Source organism: Macaca thibetana, chromosome 5, assembly GCF_024542745.1.
Source record: "Macaca thibetana thibetana isolate TM-01 chromosome 5, ASM2454274v1, whole genome shotgun sequence".
Taxonomy (NCBI): domain Eukaryota; kingdom Metazoa; phylum Chordata; class Mammalia; order Primates; family Cercopithecidae; genus Macaca; species Macaca thibetana.
The window spans coordinates 124,013,636-124,035,591 of record NC_065582.1 but is presented as its reverse complement, the minus strand read 5'-3'; positions in this window follow the sequence as shown (position 1 = coordinate 124,035,591).

Below are 21,956 nucleotides of genomic sequence, written 5' to 3'. Positions count from 1 at the left end.
TAGGTCCCATGGCAGCCATCTTGTTGTCACCTGCCTTTGGACCCTGTATTTTTAACCTGCTTGTCAAATTTGTTTCCTCTAGAATCGAGGCCATCAATCTACAGATGGTCTTACAAAAGGAACCCCAAATAAGCTCAACCAGCAACTTCTACCAAGGACTCCTGGACTGACCTGCTGGCCCTTCCACTGGCCTAAAGAGTTCCCCTCTGGAGGACACTACAACTGCAGGGCTGCTTCTATCCAGCAGGAAGTAGCTAGAGTTGTCATCAGTCAAATTCCCAACAGCAGTTGGGGTGTCCTGTTCAGAGGGGGCATTGAGAGGTGACAATGTGCTAACAGACCTCGCTTGCTCTCGGCACCTCTTCAGCCTTGGTGTCCACTCCAGCTGCACTCAAGGAGACTTTCAGCCTGCCACTGCGCTATGGAGGCCCCTTTCTGGGGCTGGCCTAGGCCAGAGCTGGCTCCCTCTGCTCACTGGGAGGTGTGGAGGGAGAGGCAGAGGCGGGAGCTGGGGCTGTGTGCGGCACTTGCAGGCCGGTGCCGGCTCCGGGTGGGTGCAGGCTAGAGGGGCCCCACACTTGGCGCTGCCTGCCATCTCCTGCTGGGCTTGATTTGGGGATGAGCTCCCTCTAGGCTGCTGGAGTGCCCAGGCTAGTTGCCACAAAGTCCCATGGCAAGTGCCATTGAGAGGTGAAGCTGGCTAGGCTTCTGGGATGGGTGGGGACTTGGAGAACTTTTCTGTCTAGCTAAAGGATTGTAAACATACCAATCACACTCTGTGTCTAGCTAAAGATTTGTAAATACAATAATCAGCCCTTAGTGTCTAGCTAAAGGATTGTAAACGCACCTATCAGCACTCTGTCAAAACGGACCAATCAGCTCTCTGTAAAATGGACCAATCAGCAGGATGTGGGTGGGGCCAGAGAAGGGAATAAAAGCAGGCTGCCTGAGCTAGCAGAGGCAACCCACTTGGGTCCCCTTCCATGCTGTGGAAGCTTTGTTCTTTCACTCTTCACAATAAATCTTGCTGCTGTTCATTATTTGAGTCCACACCACCTTTATGAGCTGTAACACTCACTGCAAAGGTCTGCAGCTTCATTCCTGAAGCTAGTGAGACCACAAATCCACCAGGAAGGATGAACAACTTAGGATGGGAGGAACAAATGACTCTGGACCACCACCTTTATGAACTGTAATACTCACCGTGAAGGTCTGCAGCTCCTGAGGCCAGTGAGCCCACGAACCCACCGAAAGGAAAGAACAACTCCAGATGTGCTGCCTTTAAGAGCCATAACACTCACTGCAAAGGTCTGCAGCTTCACTCTTGAAGTCAGCGAGACCACAAACCCACCAGAAGGAAGAAATTCTGGACACATCTGAATAGCTGAAGGAACAAAATCCGGACACACCATCTTTAAGAACTGTAACACTCACTGCAAGGGTCTGCGGCTTCATTCTTGAAGTCAGCGAGACCAAGAACCCACCAATTCTGGACACACCATCTTTATCAAACTTAGAGTGACACTGATTAGACCAATGTTTTCCTTTTTTACATTTAGGACATATTTCAGGCTCAGCAGTTTTCTTTTTTCCTCTATCTGGCATCCTGACTAACTGATTTTTTCTACATTCTTTTTTAGTATGATCATGCTTCCCATAGTTAAAACAAGCTCCAGGAAATGGAGTATTTCCTTTACTCACTCTCAGTCCTGCCATTGCCTGAGCTAACAGAGTAGCCTTAGGCAGATTACCTCCACTACTGTCACAGGCCTTGATATAATCAAGTAAATGTGCTTTACCTCTAATAAGTCACAGAGCAGCCTGGCACTCGGGATTAGCATTGTTGAACGCTAATAACTGCAACACTATATCCTGAGCAGCTGAATCTGCAGTCACCTTTTTAAAAGATTCCTGTGGCTGAGCTATAAAATCCACGTATGGTTCTCTTGGTCCCTGTTTTACAGCATTAAAGGAAGGGTATTGTTCTCCACCAGAAGTGATTTTTTTCCCCAAGCTCTAATGCACTCTCCTCTAAGCTGTTCCATGGCATCATCCTGCATGACCACTTGTGCATCTAAACCAGCCCAGTCACCGACTCCCAAAAGTTGATCGGCAGTTATTTTAATTTGAGATTGGGCCTAGGCATTGTGAGCAGCCTGAATGGAAGCCTCATCTGCCCACCAAGTTTTAAATTGCAAGAACTGAGTAGGAGTTAGACAAGCTCTAGTAAGAGCAGCCCAATCAGTAGGAATCATCCGACTGGTGACAGCAACATTATTTAACAGTCCCATTACAAAAGGAGAACCTGGTCCATGTTGATTTATAGCTTATTTAAGTTCTTTGAGTAATTTAAAAGGAAAAGGCTCAAATGTAGCTATAATATTTCCCTGTTGATCAGGTGGGTGTATCCTAACAGGGAACTGCCAAGTCTCTATATCACCCTCTCATCTAACTTGCTGAATTCCTACCTGAATAGAACTGAGAGCAGTTGCTTGAGGCACTGCTTGAGCAGTCACTGGGGCAATTACTTTTTGCCCAGTGTCCTCTGGAAAAGAAAGATCTGGAGGGTCAGGCCATTCTTTTTCTCCAAAATAAGGAGGGAGTGCAGAAGGGTAGGGATGAACCTCTCCCTCCTTTGCCGCTTTATGTTTAGCTGGCAAACCAACCTGCTCTGTTACTTCTTCTGTTACTTCATTATCCTTTCCTTCCTCCTCATCATTAGTGTGAAAAGGTTCCAAGGTGGAATGAACCAGAGTCCATAGTTGTCTTATTGTTACCCTGATGCTTCTGAGCTCCCCTTCTTACTCACCACAGGGATTGCTTAAGAGTACTCAGGTGTCCTCCAGTTTAGTTCCATGTTCTCCAACCATTGCTCTGGTGACCCTTCAACCTGGGTTCGAGCCCCACATATGGGCACCACTTGCCAAGACCAGCTTGGTCATGGAGATCCTAACTCAGCAGTGCTAGAGGAATTAAATGCACACACACAGAAATATAGGGTGTGGAGTGGGAAATCAGGGGTCTCACAGCCTTCAGAGCTGACAGCCTCAAACAGAGATTTACCCACACATTTATTGACAGCAAGACAGTGATAAGCATTGTTTCTATAGATTATAGATTTACTAAAAGTATTCCTTATGGAAAACAAAGGGATGGGCTCTGGATAGTTATCTGCAGCAGGAACATGTCCTTAAGGCACAGATTGCTCATGCTATTGTTTGTGGTTCAGGAAGGCCTTTAAGCAGTTTTCTGCCCTGGGTGAGTCAGGTGTTCCTTGCATTCATTCTGGTAAACCCACAACTTTCAGCATGGGTGTCATGGCCATCACGAACAGGTCACAGTGCTGCAGAGATTTTGTTTATAGCCAGTTTTGGGGCCAGTTTATGGCCAGACTTGGGGACCTGTTCCCAACATGTATATATGTATATATATGTTTAAAAGGCCTTTATGTTTTTTGTTTTCTCTCCTATGACCTTGTTCTTCAGAAAGTTTTTCTTAAACAAAACAGTTTCTAACAGCCTGAGATTCCTTAAATAAAACAGAGAAGGCACCAGCCACTGTTTTGGGGAGAAACCTCTTTTTCTTTGTGGAATCCCAAGAGAAAACACACAAGTTTCCTCTCCGATTTTAACCTGCTTGCATTTGTATTACGTTGTCTGATTTTTTACACTTGGATGTTTAAAATAAGAAAGAGTGTAGCTTAGACACTTAGAGAAATGTCTTCATTAAAAAAGGGGAAGCAAAACTGTAGAAGGATGGTCTAGCCTTATAATAATTCTCTATTTGGAGACCCAATACACAATGTGGGTTCTCTGCAGAGCTCAGAAGTCCAGTTAAAAGATGGAGAGTAAAATTAGAACTACCTGTAAAAAAAATTGGTCTCCTTATATAATCCTATTATAGATTTCTAAATTTTATGTTTAACTTGGCAATTACATCCATTTTAAATTTTCCTCTAGCTAACTTTCTTTCTGTACTTTGAGATGTAAATTTTGCTATATGATTTTTCACCTAAGAGTTTTGTCCTTTAATATGCAAATTTAGAGGTACATAGCTGACAACTGCGTAGGATAATGAAACAGGTTATGAAGAATCTGGAGGACTAAAATAGGAAATAAAAAGAGGTTTAATGAATCTGTAAGATGTATTTCTTTTTTTTTTTTTTCTTTTTTTTTTTTTTTGAGATGGAGTCTCGCTCTGTCGCCCGGGCTGGAGTGCAGTGGCCGGATCTCAGCTCACTGCAAGCTCCACCTCCCGGGTTTACACCATTCTCCTGCCTCAGCCTTCCCGAGTAGCTGGGACTACAGGCACCTGCCACCTCACCCGGCTAGCTTTTTGTATTTTTTTTAGTAGAGACGGGGTTTCACCGTGTTAGCCAGGATGGTCTCGATCTCCTGACCTCGTGATCCACCTGTCTTGGCCTCCCAAAGTGCTGAGATTACAGGCTTGAGCCACCGCACCCGGCCTTTATAAGATGTATTTCTATCAGCATGCCTAATACGTCTATGTATGTATGTATTGTATACATGTTTCTCTACTAAATATATATAAAAGATTTCTAATTCATTGGCTTAAAGAAAAATAAAAATGCTTAAATCAAATACTTCATTAGAGAAAAAGACTAACTTAAATGGTTTTTGAAGTTCATATAACTTAAGTAAAATCTTTAATAAATAAGCTGGCTTTAAAATTATTGGTAAAATAATATTAGAAATGCCTTAAGAATTGTTAGCATTTTTCTTTGCATTTATTGATCAATCAATGGTTTCATACTTATCCCTGCAGAATACTACAAGGTGTCAAAATTTGCCATAAGGATTATAAAACTACAAACCTAGCCCAAAACAGAATGATCTTTGCTGGCATAATTTTTAATAAATAAAGCATTTAATACTGTTAAATGAGAAAAGCTAAATTCTGAGTTATTGGTAAAAAAAAAAAAATACCCTTCTACTAAACCATAAGTCTGTTTATTTAGATAAACACCTGAAATTTATATGTTATAAAAATGGTTAACAGCCAGACACAGTGGCTCATACCTATAATCCCAGCACTTTGAGAGGTCAAGGTGGGTGGATTGCCTGAGGTTGGGAGTTTGAGACCAGCCTGGCCAAGATAGTAAAATCCTATCTCTACTAAAAATATAAAAAATTAGCCAGGCCTGGTGGTGAGCACCTGTAATCCCAGCTACTCAGGAGGCTGAGGCAGGAGAATTGCTTGAACCTCGGAGGCAGAGGTTGCAGTGAGCCAAGATCATGCCATTGCACTCCAACCTGGGCAACAAGAGTGAAACTCTGTCTCAAAAAAACAAAATGGTTAACAGGGAATTAACTTTCATAAATAATCTAGGTAAACTATTACATGAAGAAATAAAGTAAATGTAATAAAATAAATTATTGTGAACAAATTTGCCGTATAATTTAGACACTAAGGTTAAATTAATAGATACTATTTAAATGTCTGGGTAATTCCCAATTTAAAAATTATAAAAAATAACATTTTTTAAAAACATGTGTTCTTATTGAAAGGTGAATATTTTTGTCTAACTTAAAAGTTATTTAGAGATTATATATAAAACAAGGTAAAAAGAACCAGGAAATAAGAGAGAGGTAAACAAAGTTATAGATATAAAGAGGCATTTTTAAGGAAGGTTAAAAGGAAAGCGATTTTATGTGAGAATCTTGTACAATGATTTTTGGTCCTAAAATAAGACGACTGGTTCTTCAAGAAAGAGGGATATTTAGGACAAAACAGAGAGTCCAAGCATGTTGTGGATGGTCTATGTAAGTCATTAAAAGGTTAGTAAAAAAGGAATTAAAAAAAATGTAATATAATTCAGTTGGCTATAATTAAAAGAAATTATCATAGACTTTCTAGAGATGGATCTTTGATATTAAAAATACACTAATACAAAGTGAAAGAATTAGTTAAAACAAGATCTTATTAAAAATATTGAGTTACTCTTAATGCAAGGAGATTTAATTTTTAAATTCTATAATCTGTTTATTTTTGACATTATTCAGATTTATATCTCAGCTCCACCCTGCTGCTTCAGCTCCTTTTTTTTTTAAATGGAGTTTCATTCTTGCAGCCTGGAGTACAATGGTACAATCTCAGCTCACTGCAAGCTCCACCTTCCAGGTTCAAGTGATTCTCCTGTCTCAGCATCTCGAGAAGCTGAGATTACAGGTGGCCACCACCCCGCCCAGCTAATTTTTGTATTTTTAGTAGAGACGGGATTTCACAATGTTGCCCAGCCTGATGTCGAACCCCTGACCTCAGATGACCTGCCCACCTTGGTCTTCCACAGTGCTGCGATTACAGGTGTGAGCCACCACACCTGGCCCCTCAGCTCCTCTCTTTCAAAAAGTCCTTGTATGATAACTCCCCTTCCATAGTAACCTTTTAAAATTAATAATCTAAAGTAAGGTAGATAATATTTTTTTAAAAGAGGCATATTAAATATCTTTTAAACTTGCCTTTTTTATTCTGCATAACTGTTATATCTCTATAATATGCCATGTGGAAGTGGTATTTCACTACTGAACTCTATGAAAGAGCTAATCAATTGACTTAAAAATAAGTCAGTGCCTATTAGACTGGTAGGCTAATAGGGCTAACTCAGATGCCTTATAATTCACATGATCTTGGCAATCTTTGACAAAATTAATTTGGTAAATTTCATCTCAGAATTCTCTCCAATAATTTAAAATCATAAAAGCCATGTTGTGGTACATTAAGTAATCTCGTTTTTGTATTTTTTCCACCAAAAATTTGGGTTACCAGTTAAAATAGTAGGAGAATAAAATGTGGTTTTTGGTGAGGTTTATAAAACACGATGATGTCAGTTTTGCTAAAAAAAAAAAAAAAAAAAAAAAAAAAATTTGTTTTCTAGTTAAGAAACTAAGAGTCACTTTAAAATGAAGGAAAAATGACACAGCTAAAACTAAATGGATGAAAAGAAAAATTAAGCCAGGGCAACAATAGTTAACTCTGAGACCTGTGGTTACCAAGAAGGGGGAAGGGCAAAACCAAGTAACTATCAAAAACAGAAGGTATAATGTAAAATAATTTTTCCGTTTTTAAATTGATATCATCAGCTTCTTGAAAAATCTTTACCATAGTGGATTGCAAAAGTAACCACTTTAAGGACAAAATTATTAGTTTTAAATGCTACAGAATTTAAGAGATTTTTTGGGTTGATGCAGGACCCACAGCTCAGTATTTAACAATGACTGATGAGTGTGTGTGATTCAAATGCACAGGAGGTTATTCTTGGTTATTCCAACAAGCCTAGTGGACCAGATAAATGCCACTGTAAAATCTGCTTGCCTTGAGAAGGAGACTGCCCTGTAAATTCCTAGTGGAACACCCCAGATGAAGCTGTTAATATGCCTCATTTGTGAGCCATGTGGGACTGTCTTTATGATGAGTGGGATATCCTCCCACTGAATATGCTTATTACCTAGGCCATGGTAAATTTGGGAGTTAAGAGGGCCCCTTGCACGTGGGTGCCCCTCCCATGGAATCATACAACTGTTTGAGAAGCTTTATCAAATTTGCTGTCCCTCATGGATCCTACAGATACAACTCCCTGCTGGGAACACAAATCCTTTTTCACCAGAAAAGGCAAAATGTTCTGGGGGAAGGAAAAATAAAAGTTCCTGAGACCCAGTCATAAAAATATACAGGTTAATAAAATTATGAAATTTAAGATGTTTGAACAGGGTTTATGTAAGGTGGTTGTAACCCCTTTGCCTAAATGTCTTATGAAAATGAGTTTTGTAGCTGACGGGGATGTTTTCTCTATCTAGTACTATAAAGGCATGGAAATCTGCTCTTTGAGAAATGTTAACTGGACACACTAAATGGGAACTAGTAAGATTGCCTGAGCTCACAGAATATAGGGTAGAAGCTGAAGTACAGTACTAGTCAGGGCAAATTCTCTACCTCATAGCCCTTTGTGGAGCATGCATTAGGGCTTATGGCAAAAGACTGCAAGTATTTCCCAATGACAACTACTAGACTAGAGAATTTCCACTTGAGGAGCATTTATTATCTTGCTACAGAACGTTAACTGAAGCTATCCCTGTACTAACGAAAATAATGGTGCCCAAAACAGTTCCATGATAAAATAAAAATTGTTTACATAGGATCTTGCTACCTGGGAACACAAGGAATAGATACTCATGAGCAGGAAACCTCTTTTTCTACCTAGGACGGTAAGGTAAGCCGAGAGAAAGAAAAAATAGACCCAAAGTCAGGTAAGCAAGTTTTTATTAGCCTGCCAGCTGCCCCCTTAACAGTCAGCGGAAGTAGCCCCAAGCTTACAGAACGAGGGGTTTATTTTGAGCAGGGGAGTTTAAGGGAGTTCTTTGGTATGGCCACATCCTGGGATTGTTTGCTGGTTAATTTTGCCTCATATCACCTTGAGACATTTATAGTAGGAGCTAGATGAGCAGGAACTTACAGGAGTGTGTAGGTGAAGTTTGTTTATGCTTCCCACGACCTCCTCCTGTGCGGTTGAGTTGGTTTGTAACTGGGGTTTGCTTATCGCAGCAAGGTCTGATAAGTGAAGTCTGCTGGCTTCACTGCGGTGCCTAGATAAGGACTTAGAAATGTAGTCTTGTGGGAAGGGTGGGCAGCATGGAGAAGAGTTGCAGAGTATTAGGGAGAAGTTGGGCAGCACCAAGAAGCTTTCCTGGGGCAGTTTGTCCCTAACAAGGACTGTCTCTAACTATGCAAAGAGCTGCTAAATTCTACAGTGCCTGATAGACAGCTCTCCTCTATCAAGAGTTGCTTAGCATGTAAATGGCAGTTCCAAGGTGAACAAACTCTTGTTTGGAAGGCTGCTCTTCTGATTAAAGAGGGGTCAAAACACTCTTTTTTTCTTTTGAGTTATTTGGGTGAAGTATATTTTTTATAAGCAAACTTACCTCTCATTCTGAGTTCTGCAAAATTTGGAGTGTGACTTTATGACAATATAATTATTTGCATAAGTTTAGTAAGAGATTTTAAAACAGAAGAATTGGAGACACTGATTATTTTACCAGGACTTTGACCAAAACATCATTTTAGGTAGTTCCAGCAAAACCAACTTAAAAGAAGCCTATATGGCCAATCAATTCTTGCTGCATTTTATGCAAATAATCAGGCTAAATATAATAAGCATAAAACTTATTTTGCACACAAATTGGTCTTATAATCATTTCTCTTTAATAGAAAAGGAGGGCTAGAGAAAGAAAAATTGTTTCAAAGATAAAGTGTAACACTTGATACTAGATTTCAGCCCTAACTTTTGTTTTTCTGAGTGTAGATTGAATCATAAATTATTTCTTAGCTACAATAATCCTCTAGAAAGTACCAGATTATAATTTTTGTTCATATCTTTAATTGGTGCCCTAATGGAATAGGCACCTTTTTCTGTTTCTAACACACAAATATTCTTTTGTTTGTCAAAAGAATTTCTCCTCAAGCAAACAAAAAAATCATTTTATTCTGAAGATCAGAGATTCAAATCTCCCTCATTTGGCATCTCACTGGACCTGATCTGTTTTTCACTGCAAATTCCCTGCTGCTAAAACTGTACAAGCGTCCTCCCTCTGGGCTTAGGGACTGTCACAGAAGAGGTGGGTGCATGAGATTGTAAAGGCTAGTTTTGGGGAATAGAATGAGTTCAAGGTCCAAATCAAGGAGGAGTACAAAGATGCCTAAGCAGCTCGCAAAAGAAGAGACTTTTCCATCTAAGCTATTCTGTGGCACTTTTGCATCCAACCCAACCATAAAGAATTTTCTGCTTCCTGTAGAATTAAAAGAAAATACTTACTGGCAGGATAAAGATACCTTGTGACAAAGTCTCCTGGGTATAATACTCCCATATATGAGTTGTAGAGATGATAGACATATTGTTTTAAAGGTCTTTTTCAGAGCAACGCTTATGTTTTTGTACAGCTCATTGCTATAAATCTGTACTAAAACCAAGATTACTATAGCCGAACACAGAGAAGTTAAGGATAAGTCAGTTTTTGCCTTTAGTTTTTGTTTGTTGGCTTTTTACTTAAAATAATAATTTTAAGAGGTATTAAATGCCTGCCTACATCTATTCCTATCTGGCCTAGAACATTTAATTGGCTATAAGTCTTTAGACTCTAAGAACCTTAGCCGTGGGAAGTCCCACCATGTAACAAGATGGACCCGGAACAGCAGGCATGCCACACTAGCAATGTTATGAGACAAAATAAAGATTCGCTGGCCATTGATGTTGTCTCTGGCAAATCTTGCCTGAAGCAGGAGAATGTAACCAAAAATAAAATTCTAAGGCCCTCCAACTATCTGAATGAACTTTGTCCTAGGTCTGGCCAGTCTAAAATTTAACCCAAAAGACTGGTTTAGACCATAACAGGAAGTTGGGGTCAGATATGCCTCATTATATCCTCCAGTATTAACATCAACACTGACCTTAGGTCTGATAAGAAACATTTACAATCCATTCTCTCTGAAGCCTGTTACCTGAAGTCTTCAGCTGCATAGTAAGAACTTTGATCTCCACAAACCCTTATCTTAACCCAGATAATTCCTTTCTGTTCATCCCAAGTCTGTAGATTAACTCAACCAATTGTCAACCAGAAAATGTTTAAATCTACCTATAACCTGGAATCCCCCCACCACGCCTTCCTACTTCAAGTTGTCCTGCTTTTCTGAACATAATCAAACCAATATACATCCTAAATGTATTTGATTGATGTTTCATTTCTCCCAAAAATGTATAAAACCAAGCTGTGCCCCAACCACCTTGGGTACATTTTCTCAGGATCTCCTGAGGACTGTGTCACAGGCCATGGTCACTCATATTTGGCTCAGAATAAATCTCTTCAAATATCTTACAGAGTTTGACTCTTTTCATCGGCAATTTGAAAATTAAGAAATTTGCTTTAGCAGTTTAAAAGGTCAAATGGACTAGATGCCCTATAAAATACTTTGGGAAACCTTCATTAAAATTAATTCAGATTGTTTGAATCCAGTTGTCAGAATTGTTCAAAAGAATTGCCATATTTACATGTTTGTCTTTTTATGCACTTTCCTTTTTCTTTTTTCCGGGTTGGTGGGGCAGGGAAAGGCAGAGAAAAGGCATTTTTTTTTTTTTTCCTGAAACTCAAATCTTCCTGGGATCATTTTCCTTTTTCTAAAGTATATTCCTAAAATGTTCTCTTAGTGAAGGGGGCTGTTAGTAGTAAGTAACATCAGTTTCTGGAGCGGTGATACTCTTGAAATATGTAAGTATTCACCTTCTATCAACCTTTCACTTAATAGTTTTAATATTGATTTTTAGCCATTGCTGAATCAATTCATTCATAAGAATTTTCAAAAAATATACTTTTCTAATTTCTTATTTTTTCATAAATTTTAGCTGGCATGATTCTTACATATATACATATAAACAAGCATATACATATATGTATGTATGTATTTACACACATATACATTTGTATATCTTTTTATATATTTATAGTATATTTATATTATATATATATATATATAATTTTCTTCATCTTCTGGTGTTATCTACCTCCCAGAAATGCCAATTTTCAGAATAAAGAATTCAATATAACCTTAATTGAAGACAAAGGAGATAGTAACTTCAAATGAAGACAAAGAATTTTTTGTTTATTGGTGTTTTCTCTCTCTCAATGTCATATCATTAATTAATTTATTGATTTTTATATATTAAGATTTCCTTATTCACTAATAAAATGAGTTCACAATGAGCCTAGAATTTTCACTCCTTTGTGTCTAAAAGAAAAAGACCTTTAAAAGATCTAAAATTGACACTCTAACATCGCAATTAAAAGAACTAGAGAAGCAAGAGCAAACACATTCAAAAGCTAGCAGAAGGCAAGAAATAACTAAGATCAGAGCAGAACTGAAGGAGATAGAGACACAAAAAACCCTCCAAAAAATCAATGAATCCAGGAGTTGGTTTTTTGAAAAGATCAACAAAATTGACAGACCACTAGCAAGACTAATAAAGAAGAAAAGAGAGTAGAATCAAATTGACACAATTAAAAATGATAAAGGGGATATCACCACCGACCCCACAGAAATACAAACTACCATCAGAGAATACTATAAACACCTCTACGCAAATAAACTGGAAAATCTAGAAGAAACGGATAATTTCCTGGACACTTACACTCTTCCAAGACTAAACCAGGAAGAAGTTGAATCCCTGAATAGACCAATAGTAGGCCCTGAAATTGAGGCAATAATTAATAGCCTACCAACCAAAAAAAGTCCAGGACCAGATGGATTCACAGCTGAATTCTACCAGAGGTACAAGGAGGTACAGAGTACAAGGAGGTACATTCCTTCTGAAACTATTCCAATCAATAGAAAAAGAGGGAATCCTCCCTAACTCATTTTATGAGGCCAACATCATCCTGATACCAAAGCCTGGCAGAGACACAACAAAAAAAGAGAATTTTAGACCAATATCCCTGATGAACATCGATGCAAAAATCCTCAATAAAATACTGGCAAACCGGATTCAGCAACACATCAAAAAGCTTACCACCATGATCAAGTGGGCTTCATCCCTGGGATGCAAGGCTGGTTCAACATTCGCAAATCAATAAACATAATCCAGCATATAAACAGAACCAAAGACAAGGACCACATGATTATCTCAATAGATGCAGAAAAGGCTTTTGACAAAATTCAACAGCCCTTCATGCTAAAAACGCTCAATAAATTCGGTATTGATGGAACATACCTCAAAATAATAAGAGCTATTTATGACAAACCCACAGCCAATATCATACTGAATGGGAAAAAACTGGAAAAATTCCCTTTGAAAACTGGCACAAGACAGGGATGCCCTCTCTCACCACTCCTATTCAACATAGTGTTGGAAGTTCTGGCTAGGGCAATTAGGCAAGAGAAAGAAATCAAGGGTATTCAGTTAGGAAAAGAAGAAGTCAAATTGTCCCTGTTTGCAGATGACATGATTGTATATTTAGAAAACCCCATTGTCTCAGCCCAAAATCTCCTTAAGCTGATAAGCAACTTCAGCAAAGTCTCAGGATACAAAATTAATGTGCAAAAATCACAAGCATTCATATACACCAGTAACAGACAAACAGAGAGCCAAATCAGGAATGAACTTCCATTCACAATTGCTTCAAAGAGAATAAAATACCTAGGAATCCAACTTACAAGGGATGTAAAGGACCTCTTCAAGGAGAACTACAAACCACTGCTCAGTGAAATCAAAGAGGACACAAACAAATGGAAGAACATACCATGCTCATGGATAGGAAGAATCAATATCGTGAAAATGGCCATACTGCCCAAGGTAATTTATAGATTCAGTGCCATCCCCATCAAGCTACCAATGAGTTTCTTCACAGAATTGGAAAAAACTGCTTTAAAGTTCATATGGAACCAAAAAAGAGCCCGCATCTCCAAGACAATCCTAAGTCAAAAGAACAAAGCTGGAGGCATCACGCTACCTGACTTCAAACTATACTACAAGGCTACAGTAACCAAAACAGCATGGTACTGGTACCAAAACAGAGATATAGACCAATGGAACAGAACAGAGTCCTCAGAAATAATACCACACATCTACAGCCATCTGATCTTTGACAAACCTGAGAGAAACAAGAAATGGGGAAAGGATTCCCTATTTAATAAATGGTGCTGGGAAAATTGGCTAGCCATAAGTAGAAAGCTGAAACTGGATCCTTTCCTTACTCCTTATACGAAAATTAATTCAAGATGGATTAGAGACTTAAATGTTAGACCTAATACCATAAAAATCCTAGAGGAAAACCTAGGTAGTACCATTCAGGACATAGGCATAGGCAAAGACTTCATGTCTAAAACACCAAAAGCAACGGCAGCAAAAGCCAAAATTGACAAATGGGATCTCATTAAACTAAAGAGCTTCTGCACAGCAAAAGAAACTACCATCAGAGTGAACAGGCAACCTACAGAATGGGAGAAAATTTTTGCAATCTACTCATCTGACAAAGGGCTAATATCCAGAACCTACAAAGAACTCAAACAAATTGACAAGAAAAAAACAAACAACCCCATCAAAAAGTGGGCAAAGGAGATGAACAGACATTTCTCAAAAGAAGACATTCATACAGCCAACAGACACATGAAAAAATGCTCCTCATCACTGGCCATCAGAGAAATGCAAATCAAAACCACAATGAGATACCATCTCACACCAGTTAGAATGGCGATCATTAAAAAGTCAGGAAACAACAGGTGCTGGAGAGGATGTGGAGAAATAGGAACGCTTTTACACTGTTGGTGGGATTGTAAACTAGTTCAACCATTATGGAAAACAGTATGGCAATTCCTCAAGGATCTAGAACTAGATGTACCATATGACCCAGCCATCCCATTACTGGGTATATACCCAAAGGATTATAAATTATGCTGCTATAAAGACACATGCACACGTATGTTTATTGCAGCACTATTCACAATAGCAAAGACTTGGAATCAACCCAAATGTCCATCAGTGACAGATTGGATTAAGAAAATGTGGCACATATACACCATGGAATACTATGCAGCCATAAAAAAGGATGAGTTTGTGTCTTTTGTAGGGACATGGATGCAGCTGGAAACCATCATTCTTAGCAAACTATCACAAGAACAGAAAACCAAACACCGCATGTTCTCACTCATAGGTGGGAACTGAACAATGAGATCATTTGGACTCAGGAAGGGGAACATCACACACCGGGGCCTATCATGGGGAGGGGGGAGGGGGGAGGGATTGCACTGGGAGTTATACCTGATGTAAATGACGAGTTGATGGGTGCAGCACACCAACATGGCACAAGTATACATATGTAACAAACCTGCACGTTATGCACATGTACCCTACAACTTAAAGTATAATAATAATAAATAAATTTAAAAAAAAAAAAAAAGACAGATGATAGTAAATTTATTCTGACTGAACAAATTATGGAATTTGTAGAAAAGGCTGTCTTCCTCAGCTATATAAACAAATAAGGAATTTATATTCTGTGCTATTCAGGCTTTTAGTGAAAACTATTCTTCCTTACTCTTTCATTACATTTCCAAGAGCACTTGGAAATGTTCCATAGTATTAGACTAAAATCTATATCTATATCTACTTTATAGATAGATTTTGAAAAATTTATTCTTCTGGGACTAAATACTATACATAGAATAACACAGAAACAGAACATTTACCAATCATTTGTATACATTCATTAAAAATGATATATTAGAGAAATTATTTATGTTAATGTCTTATAAGTAATATGATTAGAATGGTTAATAGAGTTACAGAGTTTTCCATATTTTTAAACTAGGATTATACTCAGCCAGTCTCATACTGTTACTATTAAAAGAATCTCTAAGAAACCATCTATATTCTGAAGACTATAGTATTACATAAAGTCCATATTACTTCAGGTCACATATATCCAACCTGTTTCATAACTGGGAAGGAATTGGCCAATTAAGATCAAAACCAGGTGGGGAATGTAATTGGTAATTAGAGAAAGATTTCTTACCCTCCCCAGTCAAATGGAAGCAAGAAACCCACCACCGACAGTAAGAAAATATTATTTAAGCAGCTCTGAAACAACACCAACTTACCAGAGAATGTGCTAGAGAGAATTTCTTATTTATGAGTTGCAAATGTAAAATCTTTAAAGTAAAACTTTCTGTGCTGGGGTGAACAACATATTTACAGAAGGAAGTTGGCACGTATGCAAAAAAACAATTCCATTGTATATTTATTACTTAAATGGTTATAGCCTGTTTCCTCAAGAGAATAATATTATTCCTACTGGAAACTATAGTTCGGTGAGAGAGTTCCTCTCCTTAAAGATTCTCCTCATTCTTTTTAACTGTAGAACATTCTGTTTTTAATTGTATTTATCTTTTCTTTGATTTACAATTATTTCCTAATATAATGTAGATTTGCCTGACATACTAATAAAGTCCATGTTTTAATCAAAAGACATCGAGTGGCTTTTGGATTTTTAAAAATCCAACCATATGCTGCCTATAAGATACTCATTTTAAATTAAAGACACACATAGGCAGAAAGTAAAGGGATATAAAAAGATGTTTCATGCAAATAATAGTCAAAAGGGATTAAAAGTGGCTATACTTATACCAGAAAAAGAACCGTAAGTCAAATATTGTCACAAAAGATAAAGGTTACTACATGATGGTAAAAGTGTCAATTAATCAGGAGAATATAGCAATTAAAAATATATCTGTACTCAATGTTAAAGCATCAAAATATATACAGCCAATTTTAACATATATAAATAAACAGACAACAATACAATAATAGTAGGGACTTTAATATCCCACATTCAAAACACATAGATCATCCAGACAGAAGATCCATAAGAATATAACAGACCCCAATAATGCTATAGACCAAATGAACCTAACAGACATATATAAAACATTCTATCCAACAGCAGCAAAATACACATTTAACTCAAGTGCACAGAGAAAATACTCCAGATCAAATAATAAGTTATGCCACAGAACAGGTTTTACACAATTTAAGAAGACTGAAATTATATCAAGTATTTTTTCTGACTGCAATGGTATGAAACTAGAAACTAATAACAGGAGGATAACTAGGAAATTCACATGTGAAAACTAAGCAACACGTTCTTGAGCAACCAAAGACATAAAGAAGAAATAAAAAGGGAAATTAAAGATATATTGAGACAAATGAAAATGAAAACACAACTACCAAAACTTATGAGGTGCAGCCAAAATAGTTCTAACAGGGAAGTTCCTATGAATAAATGTCCACATGAAAGGGAAAAAAAATCTCAAACAACCTAACATTACACCATAAATAACTAGAAAAAGAAAAGCAAACCAAGCCCAAAATTAGTAAAACGAAGGAAATAACAAAATCAGAGAATAAATAAATTAGAGGCCAGAAAAATAAGGGAAAAAATCAATGAAACTAAAAGTTTTTTTTTTTTAATTAAACAAAATAGACAAATTTTAGGCTAGACTTAAAAAAAAGGAAACACATAAAACCAGTAATGAAAGAGGAGACATTACAATGGATTCAAAAGAAATCCAAAGGATTATAAGAGACTACTGTGAAAATTATGTGTCGATAAATTGGATAATCAAATCATACTTATTACATAATTATAAGTAAGACCAATAATAAGTAAGAAGGTTGAATCAGTAGTTAAAAGTCTTCCATCAAAGGAAAGCACAGAATCACATAGATTTACCATGTAATTCTACTAAAATTATAAAGAATTAATGTGTCTCAAACCCTTCCCAAAAAATGAAGAAGAGGAAACACTTCCAAACTCATTTTATGAGGCCAGCATTTCCCTAATATCAAAGCCAGACAAGGATACTACAAGCAAGAAAATTTCAAGCCAATATCTCTGATTAGCATAGATGAGAAAAATTTCAAGGAAATACTAGCCAACCAAATTTACCATCACACTCAAAGGATCATACACCGTAATCTAGTGGGATTTATCCCTGGGATGTAAGGATAGTTCACTACATATATAAATCAATAATGTTGTACAACATTAACAGAATTAAGGACAAAAATTATATGATTAAATGCAGAAAAGTAATTTGACAAAATTCAATATACTTTAGTGATTGAAAAAACTCTCAACAAATTAAGTATAGAAGCAATGTAACTCAACACTGTAAAGCATATATGACAAGCCCCCAGCTAACATTATACTAGATGAAAAGCTGATGCTTTTCCTCTAATATCAAGAACAAGTCATGCTGCAATGTCTGAACGTTCCCCCAAATTTGTGTGATGAAATTTAATCGCCACTGTGGTGGCATTAGGAAGTGTGGCCTTTGGGGAAGTGATTAAGTCAGGAAGGCTCCACCCACATGAATGGATTAGTGCCTTAGAAAAGGACTGGAGTGGACTAATTATGCCTTTTCCATCCCTTCATCTGTATGAGGATACAGTATTTATCCCCTCTGGAGGAGTTAGCAAAAAGGTACCATCTTGGAAGGAGACTGGGTCTTCACCAGATACCAAACCTACCAGTGCTTTGATTTTGGACTTCCCATCCTCCAGAAGAGTCAGAAATAAATTTCTGTTATTTGTAACTGCCTAGTTTCACTCAGGTACCTTGCTATAGCAGCACAAACAGGCTAATACAGATACAAACCCTTGCCACTTCTATTCAACATAATATTGGAAGCCCTTGTCAGAAAAATTAGGCAAGAAAAAGAAATAAAAGCCATCCAAATCAGAGAGAAAGTTGTAAAGTTGTTTCTATTGGCAAACGAAATGGCCTTATTTATAGAAAAACCTAAGAGCACCACCAAAAAACAGTTAGAATTAGTAAATGAATTCAGTAAAGTTGAGGAATATAAAATCAACATATGAAAATAAGTAGTATTTCTAGACAACAACAAACTATCCAAAAAGGAAATCAATAATGCCATTTACAATAGCATCAAAAAATAAGTAAGTTTAACCAAGGAGGTGAAAAATCTCTACACTGAAAACTATAAAGCATTGATGAAAGAAATTGAAGAAGATACAAATCAATGGTGTTGCGGGAAGTCAGGGATCCGGAACGGAGGGACTGGCTGAAACCTCGGCAGAAGAACATAAATTGTGAAGATTTCGTGGACATTTATTAGTTCCCCAAATTAATACTTTTATAATTTCTTACACCTGTCTTTACTGTAATCTCTGAACATAAATTGTGAAGATTTGTTGGACACTTATCACTTTCCCAGTCAATACCCTTGTGTTTTCCTATGCCTGTCTTTACTTTAATCTCTTAATCCCATCATCTTCTTCGTAAACTGAGGAGGATGTCATATTTCAAAACCTGACTTGAAGTAAAAAATAATTGTCAGTGGTTAATGGAACCTTATTTGGTAGTTATCATTGTTCAGGAGAATAAAAGTCAATAATACCTAAAATACTATGATATTCTTGTTTATTTAAATCTTGCTTCAAGTTTGCAAAATATTAGCATCTTATAAAGAGATCACAAAAGGAGTTCAATTTAGTTTAAAAAAATAAAGAGATATGAAAATATTATACCAAAAGTTGTACAAGCCTCAAGCTAAAAGGAGAGTGTTTTGGAGGAAAAAAAATTATTCCATTATATTTATAGTAAATGCTGAAGAGAAAATGACTTGTCCACCTGTTCTAGGGATTTAAGATCATTTATCAGCCATGAGATAATAGCATACGGAAGCTCCTAGAACTTTTTAGAAAACATACAAGTACATATATCTAAGAAAGACGATTCATGTAAATGTCTACAGTTACAGTTGCCCCTTGGTAGTCCTGGGGGATTGGCTCCAGGATACCCCACATATATCGAAATCTGCACATACTCAAGTCCTGCAGTTGACCCTGCAGAGCCTGCAAATATGCAAAAGTTGGTCATTCATATACACAGGCTTCTCATCCCAAGAATACTGTATTTTCTATCCAACTTTGACTGAGGAGACAGAATGGGGTGGGGTGGGGTGGCCAATGTGGACTCTGAGGGCCAATTGTATTTATTGGAAAATGTCTGCTTAGAAGTAGACCTGCACAGTTCACACTCGTGTTATTCAAGGGTCAATTGTAGACTTTAAAGGAGTACTGCCACAAAAATGGGAGCTGGAGCAGCTCAGATAAATAATCTGAAGTTCAACCGATAAGTCTCATTGAACAACCAGAAAAATCAAGATGAAGACTTTTAAAAACTATAGGAAAACCTCATTTAAACATAAAAAATAATTATTTTATGGATAGGAGAAAATATTTCTGTTGTTTTTCTCTTTTCACTCTTTAAAAACTCATAAAGCAATAAATTACATTTTTTTCCAATAGCTTATGTATGGAAGAAAAGGACAGGTTTTGCTATTATGAAACACGGATACATTTTTGTGTGTGTGTCCATGGCTTACATAGCCTATGAATAACTTTGCTGAAATCTTACATTGCAGTAAGTAAGTAAAGCACCCCAACCAGAAATGGTTCAGAATACTCTCTTAGATTTTCTCTCGTGACAATGTTAATTTGGTTCCTGCTAGGAACTAAAAATGAAGGCTAAATGTTGTCTTCCCACAGTACGCAATAATTTTTAAGCAAGTCCAGAAATAAAGCAGTCATTTTCACTTTGCATTTATTTTGATTTGGCAAAAGCAAATTCTACCTTTTCATAACAGCCAGGAAGTTCATTCTCTACATCTTTCATCTTCACTGGTCTTCAGTAACCACTCGATACTTGAAATTTAGAACTTAATGACTTTTCAGTAAGAATATATTCAGGGGAAATCACCTAAACAAACATCATATTTACTGTTAATCACTTTATAATTTTCATTATACAAAAAAACTTTCCACATCAAATTTACAATGACATGATTGATTTTAAGTATAGTAATTTGGAAAGAAAACTTTCTTCATGTAAGTTTAACTTAGCCCATTATATCTCATCAGCTATGGATGATTTTAGCATTTTCAATAATGCCTGTGATTGGCTTGTTTGAGTGAGAACGTGCTGTATCCATATAAAGATGAAGTAAATAAGTGATATATTTGAACCAAAATCTGACATTGGCAAGAAAGATATATTCAAGAACCAGCCAGAATACTCCTGTATGAACAAAAATATGCTTTTCTTATGCAGTTTCTGATAACATATCTAATTTCTTTAAAAATTAACCAAGAAAACTCAGAATGGGTCTCATATCCTAGGCAAAAATATATTTGATTACTTAAATACGTATAGATTGTTCTCACTAAGAAGAGGATGAATGGACCCACACACACACACATCACACATACCCCAAAAGGGTATGAACATTTTATTACTCACATAATGAGGCTTTTTGGGGAGGATGAGACAGGTTCCCAAGCCTGCCCAAAAATGACATGAGAAGTCAAGGAGAGAAGACTAATTTGAAGTGTTATGGTTAAAAGATGGGGCTGGGATATGGGTTACTGCAAATGTGCTTTGCTGGATTTGAACCTCCTGCCAACATACAAGGAAGGTGCACCTGGGGTTTCTTATCAGATTGTTCAAATGTGGAACAAAAGGAGAAGAGAGAATGGTGAGGTTTGAAAACTGTTAGCAGACAAACATCAAAAATGAAGTTTGACTCTTTATTACAATTCACCCTTGATGTCTAACTGATTGCTAAAATGTGTCATTTCATTTAAATTGGTTGAACTTATTTAAGTAAATCATTGTGACACTCTATAATGCCTGTAGTGTGAGGCCAGTAAGAGTGGTGAAAGTTTTGTTGAATAACTGATTAAATAATCCAGCATTGTATATTTGCAGAAGTAAAATGAATGTCTTCATCACTATCAATAATGTCTAAAACTCTTAAGGAGCGTCTTGGTGAGCACTTGTATTATAATTTTAGCATCTTTATAGACCCATTGAATATTCAATGGGTAGATAAAAGGAAATATAACATTGTTGTACCCCAACATCAGAGCATGTAAGTGCATAAAACAAATATTAAATCATGTAAAGGGAGAGATGGACTGCATACAATAATAGTAGAGGACATCAATACCCATTTTCAACAATTGTGAGACCATCCAGAGAGAAAATTAATAAGGAAACATAGAACTTGAACAACACTTTAGAACAAACGGACCTAACAGACATTTAGAGGGCCAGGTGTAGTGTTCACCCCTGTAATCCCAACACTTTGGGAGGCCAAGGCGGACCGATCGTTTAAGATCATGAGTTTGAGACCAGTCTGGGTAACATGGCCAAACGCTGTCTCTAAAAAAACACAAAAATGTGCCAGGTGTGGTGGTGCATGCCTGTAGTGTCAGCTACTCGGGAGTGTGAGGTGAAAGGATGGCTTGAGCCTGGGAGGTGGAGGTTTCAGTGAGCCAAGATCGCATGACCGCATTTCAGCCTGGGTGACAGCAT